Source organism: Neopelma chrysocephalum, unplaced genomic scaffold, assembly GCF_003984885.1.
Source record: "Neopelma chrysocephalum unplaced genomic scaffold, ASM398488v2 Primary Assembly neopelma1_22, whole genome shotgun sequence".
In the NCBI taxonomy this organism is placed as follows: Eukaryota; Metazoa; Chordata; class Aves; order Passeriformes; family Pipridae; genus Neopelma; species Neopelma chrysocephalum.
In genome coordinates this window covers 31,349,123-31,359,626 of record NW_020897689.1, presented here as the reverse complement: position 1 = coordinate 31,359,626, position 10,504 = coordinate 31,349,123, and the positions used below count along the sequence as shown (strand labels likewise).

Below are 10,504 nucleotides of genomic sequence, written 5' to 3'. Positions count from 1 at the left end.
TATATTCGCTTATAATATGGACTCAATTTTAACCACTTAACTTTAGGGTTTTATCAATTTTCTTTTCTGTATACTTGAAGTAATGTCTGTTTTTCAAGCACAAAAACATCTTAAGGTCTAATGCAGAAATATTTCTATTATTACAAATATAAATTATTAGTAAATAATTCTAATACTCTCCTCCCTGCCCACTCTGCAGTAGATGGGCATGTGTATGATAAATGTACTAATAATATACAAAATCTAAAGGAAGGCAGGTTCTCATCTTGATCCAATGGATTTAATTGACAGTCATTAATAAATAGGATACTGCAGTAATTTTCACTAATTTATATTCAGGGTAGCAGTTTAGAGAGTGAAAAATTGTATATGTTGTCTCATTTTTGTGAATATTCTGCCAGAGGATCCAGATCCAAATTTTCCAAACTTGGCAGCTCTCTATATCTATTTAACAAATTGCTAGTCCCTGTCATTTTCAGGACATCCATTGCATATCATTTCTCAACCCCAAAATGCCACAGATGACAATTTTTTTTTTAATAATGCATAGAAAAATAAGTATGTCCATGTCCAAATAATAGAAGGATTGAGCAAAGATTGCTTTCAAAGCCTTACTCCAGGTTTAGTTGTATGTCTATAAATTTGAGGTATTCTTCCAAACTGCAATGAATGATCTTGACAAAAGTAGTCTTAGTCTCTCTTATAGCTCACTGCTCATCTAAATAAGAGTATTTATTGAAATATCATTGGGAATTTACAATTATATCTTGATTCTGGTTGTCTGGCTGAGGAATAACATTGCATTACACTAATTAAATAATCACCTAAATATAATATTTTATCATAGACTATCATACTACCTCCCCCAAGTGCTAGTATACTGTTTAATATCACTGGCTAGGGACTCATCAACAAAATGTTGCTTCAAGAGAGTGGGTTAATATTCATGGTGATGAATTTCACTGTACTGAACGTTAATCCTCATTTTTTTTTTAATGTACACTGTACATAATTGTACTAAATGGAACTAAATTGTGCAAAGCTGCGAAGTCTGCTTGCCCTGCCCTATTGTCTATATTGCAGTGGTTACTTTGACAACATACTTGCAGAGCAGAAATAACTGTGTACCCTCTCAAAAGTTTTCCAGCTGAGCTGGAGAGTAGGTGAGGTTGTAGCCACTTGGTTCTCAAGGACAGTCTTCCACACAGCTGCTGCTTCTAGAGCTTTGACTTGTTGTAGAGTATGGTGCTATTTTGCCCCTCATCTCTTATTCATATCCTGCTATACTCACCAAAGGAAGGAGTGTTGTAGAATCATAGGATATCCTGAAGGGATCCACAAGGATCATTGAAGTTCAACTCCTGGCCCTGCACAGGATCAACCCAAGAATCACACTACGTAGTACCGTATTGAGTGGTACCATACTCAATACCAACCTCATCGCCACAGGTTGCTTCAGCATACAGGATGCTTCACTTGCAGGTTGAAAGGAGAAGAAAACTCTGGTAGTGGCTAAAAAGGGGAGGTTGTGTTTCGATTTTTAGAATCTTTTCTAGCCATGCTGTGCCACTGAGCCTTATTCCAACAGTTGGTCCCTCTATGCTCTTGATATTATCCTTTAATTTTCTCTGTATGCTTGTTTTTCTCTTCTCTGCAAAAACAGTATTTCCATGTTGTGACCATTACTCATATCCAGGAATCTGACCATTCAGTTCATGCCATAGAAAAATGCCACCGTTCTGAGTTGTTGGATAGAACCAGTTTGATTTATTTTTCTTCTCAACACGTATGCTGTCTGTCTTGGCTTCTTTCTCTGTCTTTCTTTTGTCACTTGCTTCTGATCAAGCATGGAATTGGATTTTTTTCAGATCTTACTTTTTGTGTATAAAGCTATATCTGACCAAGTCCATGAACATGTTGTATCTTCATATAAAGCTCTGCATGTCAGCCTGAGATTGAATTGCATTGGTTTGATAAGTATTGCTATATCTATCATCTGATTCCAAAGTACCATACCACTGTGCCTCAGAATATTCTGCAAGGAAATACGTGTGATGTTTGGAACTTTTGATCCTTCTCTGAAAAACAGGGAAGCAGCAAAATATATTTTACTGAATAGTCTTCTGCTTGCTTACTGTCATTCAATTTAATTTGCTTTTAAAACAGCATCCAGCATTTTGCATAGCCATTATGAAAAGATAACATCGGATCAAGCAGCAATGATATTTCAAAAACCGCTAAGAACTTCATCAAGAATTAGGTTTTCTTTGCCATTGCTCAGCAAGATTCAGCCTATGTATCAACAAAGAGGAAAAGCAAAAACTGTTTACCCAGTTCTCAGAGATTAAGTAAGTAGGAGGTAGAAAATGGGCAAAGATCATCAGATACTATAATCCTGTTCTTTCTTCTGCTTTTTCTGTTCAAGGTGACTGGAAGAGAGTCAGCTGCTTCACAAAAAGGGAGAACAGAGAGGAGATAGAGAGTGTGAGGAGATAGAGAGTGTGAGGTACATTCTGATACTTTTTTGCCCACCTCCTAGAATACAGGAACTGGCCTTCAAACTTTCGATAATTTTATAGAAGAAAATGAATCCAGAAAAGATTGTTTAAAGATTCCTGTTAATGTGAGTTAGAAATATAACGTTCTAAATGAGGCCTAAATGTGCAAATTGTGTTAGGAAAATTGAAGTGACCCCCGAACACAGAAAACATAAGTACATAAAGCACCTGAGGGGATGGCTGTGATGCAGAAAAATATCATTCAAAGTTTTTTATTCAGGGAGTTACTCAAAAGGTTATATATGTAGACTCTCACTAAGACATATAACTTTCAGTAAGACCTCTGTAATGTAGGTATACTTGAGAGTTAAAATGTGTTTTATCAGCAAACACTTTTTTGAAATAACTTCATAAATACGTAGTGGTACAAAACCAGTATTTTCATTGACACCTGAACTTGCCTCAAACTAAAGAAATTATATTTAAAGAGGGTTTCCCAAGCAGGAAAAGAAAAAGAAGAAAAGCACCCTTTTTCCACTCTACAACAATTAAAAGAACAAACTTATGAATACCAAAGGCCTGTGAGTACTCAGAGGAAAAGGTAACTAATTAGTTAAAAGAACTCTAAGATGAATTGCCAGGATGACCTCTATGCACCGCTCAGGCATATTCACAGTATGGTGTCACATCTACCATCTTCATTATCTTTGTTTTTTATGACCCTTCAGTTATATTTCAGGATTTAAACTGAAGTTTCAGCTGCCAGTCAAGAGGCAGAGGTTAATAGATACTGAAATGTTAGAAAATATGGGAATTGTATGAAAAAGTCTTCAGAGGGAGAACAGAGCTGAAGCCAGGAAAATGGAATTGTGTTTAATCAGCAAAAGAACAACTAAATTGACAGTACTTGGGAAAAAAAATCTAATTTATAGAGTCAGAGATGAAAAGGGAACTAAATACAAAATGTTCTATAGTTACATTTTACAAGTCAGTGTTAAAATCAAAATGGAATTATGAAATAAAAAGAAAAACCTAGGCCGATTGTGTTTTTCCAGTCAAGGGAAAAATGGAACAGAGGAGGCAATGCAAATGGAGGAAGCACAGAATCACAGAATCATATAATATGCCTAGTTGTAAGGGATCCACAAGGATCGTCAAGCCCAAACCTTAGCCCTGCACAGGATCATCTCCAAGAGTCATACCATGTGCCCAAGGGTATCATTGAAATGCTTCTTGAACTCTGTCAGGCTTAGATCTATCAATTTATGAAGAAAAGGCAAAGAGGGTAAGCATAATGAAGGATAAGAATGATGGAAACTACTGCACATGAACAGACCTGTGTGAGATGGTTTAACTTGTCAAAGAATATGTGAATTAACTCAAAAACTAGGAAGCAGAAAAAATCTTTCTGTTACACAGAACACAAGAAATCATATTCAGGAAAAATTTTTGTAAAGATAAGGAAGTCCAATAAAGTATAAAAAGAATTGATCAAGGAGAAATTTAATTAATATTTAATTGATGTCAATTTAAATTAAAGAATAGCAAAACAGGACCTATATTTTGATATGTAATTGATAGAAAATGTGTGAGAAAATGTATTTAGTCCCTCTACAGAACTGTCGAAGGCAGCTAATGATCTCTATAAAATGTAGAATGCATCAGATATAAGCATGAAAAGTGGTTGAGCTCAGACTAAATACTAAAACTGTCATGTTTTACTGCAAGCTGTAATTGCTTGAATTCAGCCAGAAGTAGATGCCAGTATTTTTCCAAATATCACCAGCACATTTGTTTTACTATTATTTCTCCGGTAAATTTTTCTCCTTTTTTACATTTGGGCAAACCAGTTTTTTCCTAGAAAAAGTATTTTCAAAAAGCAATAACAGAAGGAGTACCTCTGCATCGTAAATCTTCAGTGCTCAACCGTGAGACTGTGAAATGAAAGAGTGGGTTTTGACGGGAGAACTGTCTGTGACATTGATAAGCAAAGAGGAAAGAACAGGGAGAGAGGATGAAGAACCAGGAAAGGGATGACAAGGAAAAATTGCTCACTCTCACTTTCCAAAAATCATGTCGCCTTAACAGCAAGACAGGCTGTTGCAGCAACAATGAAGAAGACCTGAGGTCAACTCTTAGTTATACACTCAGTGCGTTTTCATGTCCTATCCTTTTCCAAGTCCAGTGCTATTTCCTGCTCCTGAATACATGCTCTGACATCCACTAGTCAGAACACTTAATTTTATTCAATTATATTCTCTGCACATTGACCAAGTTGTGAATAGGGTATCCATAATCTTTTTTGTGCCAAGCTCCATCAAACTACTGCACAGAAAAAGCAGCCCTCCTTCCTCGAGGAGAAGGATCATAAAAATCAGAGGGTTTAACACACAGAAACTTGGGGCAGGGATCTCCTCAGTCTTTTCACCTAGAAGGCCAAGGATATGTAAGCCTCTTGGGAAACAAGTTAACGCCTTTTTTTTTTTCCTGATCTTGCAGAAATTGAAAATAACATAAGTGCATCAAACATGTCTTGCGATACAAGAAATGTGGGTTATCCGAAGTCTTCCAGCATCGCGCAACAGTGCACAGTGATGTTGGGAGGTCAGAAGACTGATACAACAATAAATGGGCAACTCAAGAGAGTAGAAGAAGACAAGCCTTTTCCTTACCCTGAAATACAGCTTAGGTAGCTATGAGTGAAAATCCTTGGTGCATATATACAAAAATCATTTAATTTTTGGAGGTAAGAAAGGGAGAGGAAGACCAAAGTTAGCTGATATATGTATGTTTGCTGCTGGTACGTATCTTGGCCAAAAATGCCTCAATATCTCTATAGAATAGCGAAGTAACTGCAGACTTGGAATTCTGCCTGTGTATACTCACACAAACCACTTTGCTTCATGGAAAACTGGAGATGAGGTAATTATAATATTTTGGATCAAATTTTTAAATGTTAACCTCAAAAAACCCTCAAGATCAAATTCTTTTTTTTTAAACTCAACCATTTTGTTAATTCCTTAAAAAAGTTGTGCATGCATGTGCAAAGTATGCAAAGTACGGTAAAGTATGAGGGATTTGTTGCTGTTTTTGATTTTGGTATTATTCAGCATTTTCTACTGACATTTACAAAACACAACAGTTCTGTATTTCACTTTTAAAGTGCTTCTGCTTTTCCCTAACTTCAGCCTGAATTATGAAGGTCAGCCTACTGGGTTCACTGACCAAAACTGCAAAATTCCACAAGCAGCAAATAAATGGGGTTGGCATAACATTTTTTTCCCTGTTAGCCCCGTTGAATAATATAGATTTCCATTCACAGGCTTAACATACTTAAATCTGATGAGACTCTTCAGGGCCACTATGAAGAGTGGCAAGGACCATTCTTGCAGCCCAATGAAAATATAATATTATATAAAATCAGATTTAGTAATATCTTAAATACAGAATAACAGCTACATTGTTTACAAGCTGCTGAGGTGGGTCAGAGTAACTCAGGTGACCTACTTTCTCTAGATACATGTGCATGAGTTACAAGGTATTAGTTTGAGAAGCAAATTGGTCTTTAATTTTTTCTTCTTCTACTATTTGCAGATAGAGAGGTGTTTAAACTAGATTGTGAAGACGGTAGTAGAAACTCTTGCCTGGATTATAATCATAACACATGCCTCTAAAGTAAACCTACATTAGCACAATTCAATGTGGTAATTAAGATAGAAAAAGGCAGTACTAAGCTGCGTGGCCTATCAGATTCCTTGGGGAGAAAAAAAAGGACTGATGTGACTTGAAATGTGTCCAAAGGGTTTAGTTAGCCTCCAATTAGCTACAAACTTCCTCTATTAAAATGCATAACAAATACCAGCCTACATGTCCCTGAACCCTTCATTATTTAAGTCCTAATTTCAGATGGTTCTTTTATTATAGCATATATCCCAAAAGCTAGCATTGACTTTTAATTACACTATACAATCATTGCTGTCAGGTGATAAGTTGGAAGGACAGAAGACTCCAGGGCACATCTGGGTGAACCACAAGAGCTCAGCTCTTAACCAAAAGCAAACAACAGTACAAAGGCAAACATTCCAGGAACAATCTACAATAAAATGAAGGCCAAATGGTCATTTCTCCTTAACCTTGTATTTTACACTGGCCAGGAAATTGAGAGTTTATTCAGGCAGCCAGGCAGAAGTATAGGGAGTGAGAATGTGAAGTGTAACAGAATATAGATTGTACTCAACTTGCACTCCGTCAAGTTCAAAAAGGACACACACATCCCTTTTTTCCCACTTTACTGTTATTGATCTCTTATTAGAGGGTCATACTGGGGGTGTTTTGCTGAAGATTTCCATACTGTGCCAATATAATTAATATATTGGTCGGGGGCAGATTTTAGCTTCTGTCTTTCTCTATGTTTTAATGCAGTTTAGTGTCTCCTGGCCATTGTCCACTGCAATTGTCTGTGTGAGACTTTAAAGGTGGGTGGAAACAGTTGATTAGATTTTGAAATCAGAAGGTGCTCATATGTCCTTGAGATTGCTGGGTGGGGGTGACTGCTGATTCTAAATTAGAAGGACATAAAACCACCATCAGTGAAAAAGCCATGGTTAAAAGAGCACAGAGCAAGTAGGAAGCTTGTTAAGAGTGTCACCCTGCTAAAAGTGAGAGGACTGCCATCAGGAAAAACAGAGCTGGGAGAAGACTTACATGAATATTACAACTAGAGGAGGAGTATTACCTTGAGTATCATAATTCATTTGTTTATTTTCTACATTTATGGGTAAAAAAAACACTTAGGATGGAAGAGCTTGTTTAGCTTATTTTGAGCTTGTTTTCTTGCATGGGGAAAACAGGAGTAGCTAATGTAGAGTCATGGAATCACAGAATTATGGAATCATAGAATCACAGATTCGCAGAATGGTTTGGGTTGGAAGGGACCTTGAAGCTCATCTAGTTCCAACCTCACCCTGACATGGCCAGGGACACTTTCCACTATACCAGGTTGCTCAGAAGCCCATCCAACTTGCCTTGAACACTTCCATGGGCGGGCATCTACAATTTGTCTGGGCGATCTGTGACAGTGTCTCATCACCCTCAAAGTAAAGAATTTCTTCTTAATATCTAATCTAAACCTATGCTCTTCCAGTTTGAAGCCAATTCCCTTGTCCTGTTACTACATGCTCCTGTAAATAGTCTGTCTTCAAGTTTCTTGTAGGCTCCCTTCAGGTACTGGAAGGCCACAGTTAGGTCAATCCAAAGCCTTCTCTTTTCCAGGCTGAACGATCCCGGTTCCCTCAGCCTTTCTCTGTAGAAGAGGTGCTTCATCCCTTTAATCATCTTGGTGGCCCTCCTCTGGACTGCTTTAACAGGTCAATGTTCATATCCAACCAAGAGTATACTGCTCATAAACGTATTCTTTTGCCTGATGTGCACCCTTTTCACCTTTCACAATGAGAATCTGTAGTGCTTAATATTCAGCTGAAGTGTATGATATGAAATAACCCTCTCTTTTCTTTCCTGTCTCTCAGTGTAACTATGGCGCCTCCACTACATGAGCAAGTCCCACATATAGGAATTGTCCTGAAAACAGAGAATTTTCTTTTTATTACAATTACACATATTTTGAGGTTTTATGCAGAATGATCTTGTTAATAGTATCTAAATATCTTATCAAAATCAGATATTTCTTGCCTAATGGGGAAAAGCACACAAATATGTAAACCCACTTCTTTTCTTTCCTTAAATATTTTCAAAATAAAATCCACATTTTCTGACAGAAATTAATATTTCTAATTGCTATGGCTTCTCTTTCTTCACTTTAAGATGGCTACAGTTGTGAAGTTCAGAATCAAGACTGTGGCAACATTCAAAGAATTTTTTTCCTCCCAGTTTGCTTAAAAATTTCCTGGGAAATTTAGTTATGTTGGGATTCAGTTATGAAGGACAGACGCATTTTAAAGGGACTAGCAAACATTAGTCTAAAGTGAAAGAAGCCTGAAAATGTAATAAGCAACAGTCAGTACAATGTTAGGTCAAAAGTTGCTGAGATCTCAATTCAGTATTGCTGTGACTAAGCGCAGGCTGTATTCCTGTGCTGAATTTGGCCATGAAACATATAACAAAAACAGAAGGGTCAGAGGAAGCTGTAAAGTAATGACATTAGACTATTTAAACCTTATGCAGCCAGTTGGGATTCCTAGCTTGAAATGTCTAACCATCTAAAATTAGTACCATTTGGGGCATTTTTTGAATACTCAGAGGTAGGCAAATGTCAGATGTAAGCTTAAAAAAAAGATGCCAAGTTATGGTGCAGGAAGTTACTCAGGGTGTGAAGAGCTGAATAAATATCACTATAATACTACACATTACTGAAATATAATTATTTGTGTTTTTTAAGGTTAATATTCTCCTTTCTAGATAAGCCAAACAGGAATGAGTTGAACTAAAGCGTAAGGTAAAAGTCGGTCACTGAATAATATTGCTTTTCTGATAGTGGAAATTCAGTGTGAAATGTTTATTAATCATGCCATTAACCCACAGCATACAGGTACAAATCAACAGAATGAATACAACAGTGCCTTCTGTTTACCAATGAAATACAATCCCAATTAACAAGAAGTCAATAGTGATGACTAGAGACAAAAGCATTTTTTTATAAAACTTCTTGAAACAATGCATTTAGGTCAAGCCCTGGGAGGCAAGTATTAATCAGAAATACGAAGAGAGTGATCTGTTTAAAACACTGCAGAAATAGGTTTCTCACAAACAAATTGGCTATCATTATGTAGCCAGGCAAAGTAGTTCTGGCTGCACTGGTCCCCAAAGCCACACTGTCTTCTGTTAATAGTGTTGGTGATTAAATTAATCTGAAGCTCAAGGTAAAAATTTTTATGTTTTAAATAATTCAGAGCATAAAACACCAACAGAGCAATTGGATTACTTGTTAGCCTACCTTGGCTTGATAGAGCCAGACTGCACTGACAGAACCATGGACCAGCCTTCAAAGCTTCAGAGTTAAACCTATAAACACATCTAACCATATATTCAGTTATGAAGAGAACAAGTGACTTGAATCTGATTGAGAAACAGCTTTGGCTCTTCATTTAATGACTGTAGCCTCTGCCTTTGAAATGTTTCCTCTATAAACCTAATTTGAGGGTTTCTTCTTTTTCCCCAAGAAATGGTTATGTATAATTAGGTATTAATTAACAGCCCTGAATTCAGTCTAACAGGAATGTTCTTACACCATATTGTTATTTTTTTCATTATTTAGATCTATCCTGTACCACATAACTGATGTTAGCATTCTTTGTATAACTGATCATCTAGAGGAAAATAAATAAATAATAAAAAGAAAGAAAGAAAAAGAAAAAGAAGAGGTTCTGAGAGCTTAAGTTAAGTTCCTGGAGTTCCCTAATCCTTCATCCAAATGTAGGACTCTTTAAAAAAAGGTGAAAAGAACTACGAGGGGTTATTTTGTACATGTTATTATTGGTATTCCACTAAACCAATAACTCAGTGGACAATTTGTAAGAGCATCCTTCCTTTTCTGCAGATTAAATGACCCCAGGTCCCTCAACCACTTCTCATAAAAGTTGTGCCCCAGACCTTTACCAGCTGTACATGCTCCAACACGAAATTTTTATCCTTAACTTTGGAACATATTTATATAATTTTATTCCTTATGTAGTTCTTTACCACTCATCTTCTTTCTGAATCTAACAAATAAATTTGAGAAGTGAATATATTTAAACTTCATTCAACAGTGTGAAACCCATTTTAGTGAATTTGCTTGTTTATTGACCACCTAGTAATATGAGTGCAGCTAATGGCCCTTCAAAACTGTTTTGTGCTTAGTGATTAGTCATTTTTGCCAACACAACAGGAAAAACTTTCAAGGTGGGTGGATTTTCAAGGTTTAGATTATTGCTGCTGTTGAATACTGGACTTCTTTTATGTATCTCAAGCTGGACATGGAGCAATTGACTCGACAATTTCTTTTTATGCTA

At 36.5% G+C, this 10,504-nt stretch overlaps 1 long non-coding RNA gene across 1 annotated transcript; it reads left to right on the top strand.

The window, feature by feature from the left end:
* Window positions 1-1,275: 1,275 nt before the first annotated feature.
* On the top strand, window positions 1,276-9,826 carry LOC113962836. The gene is made up of 3 exons (XR_003532640.1): window positions 1,276-1,505; window positions 2,426-2,484; window positions 9,769-9,826. It is a non-coding gene; the product is annotated as an uncharacterized LOC113962836 (long non-coding RNA).
* Window positions 9,827-10,504: the final 678 nt, after the last annotated feature.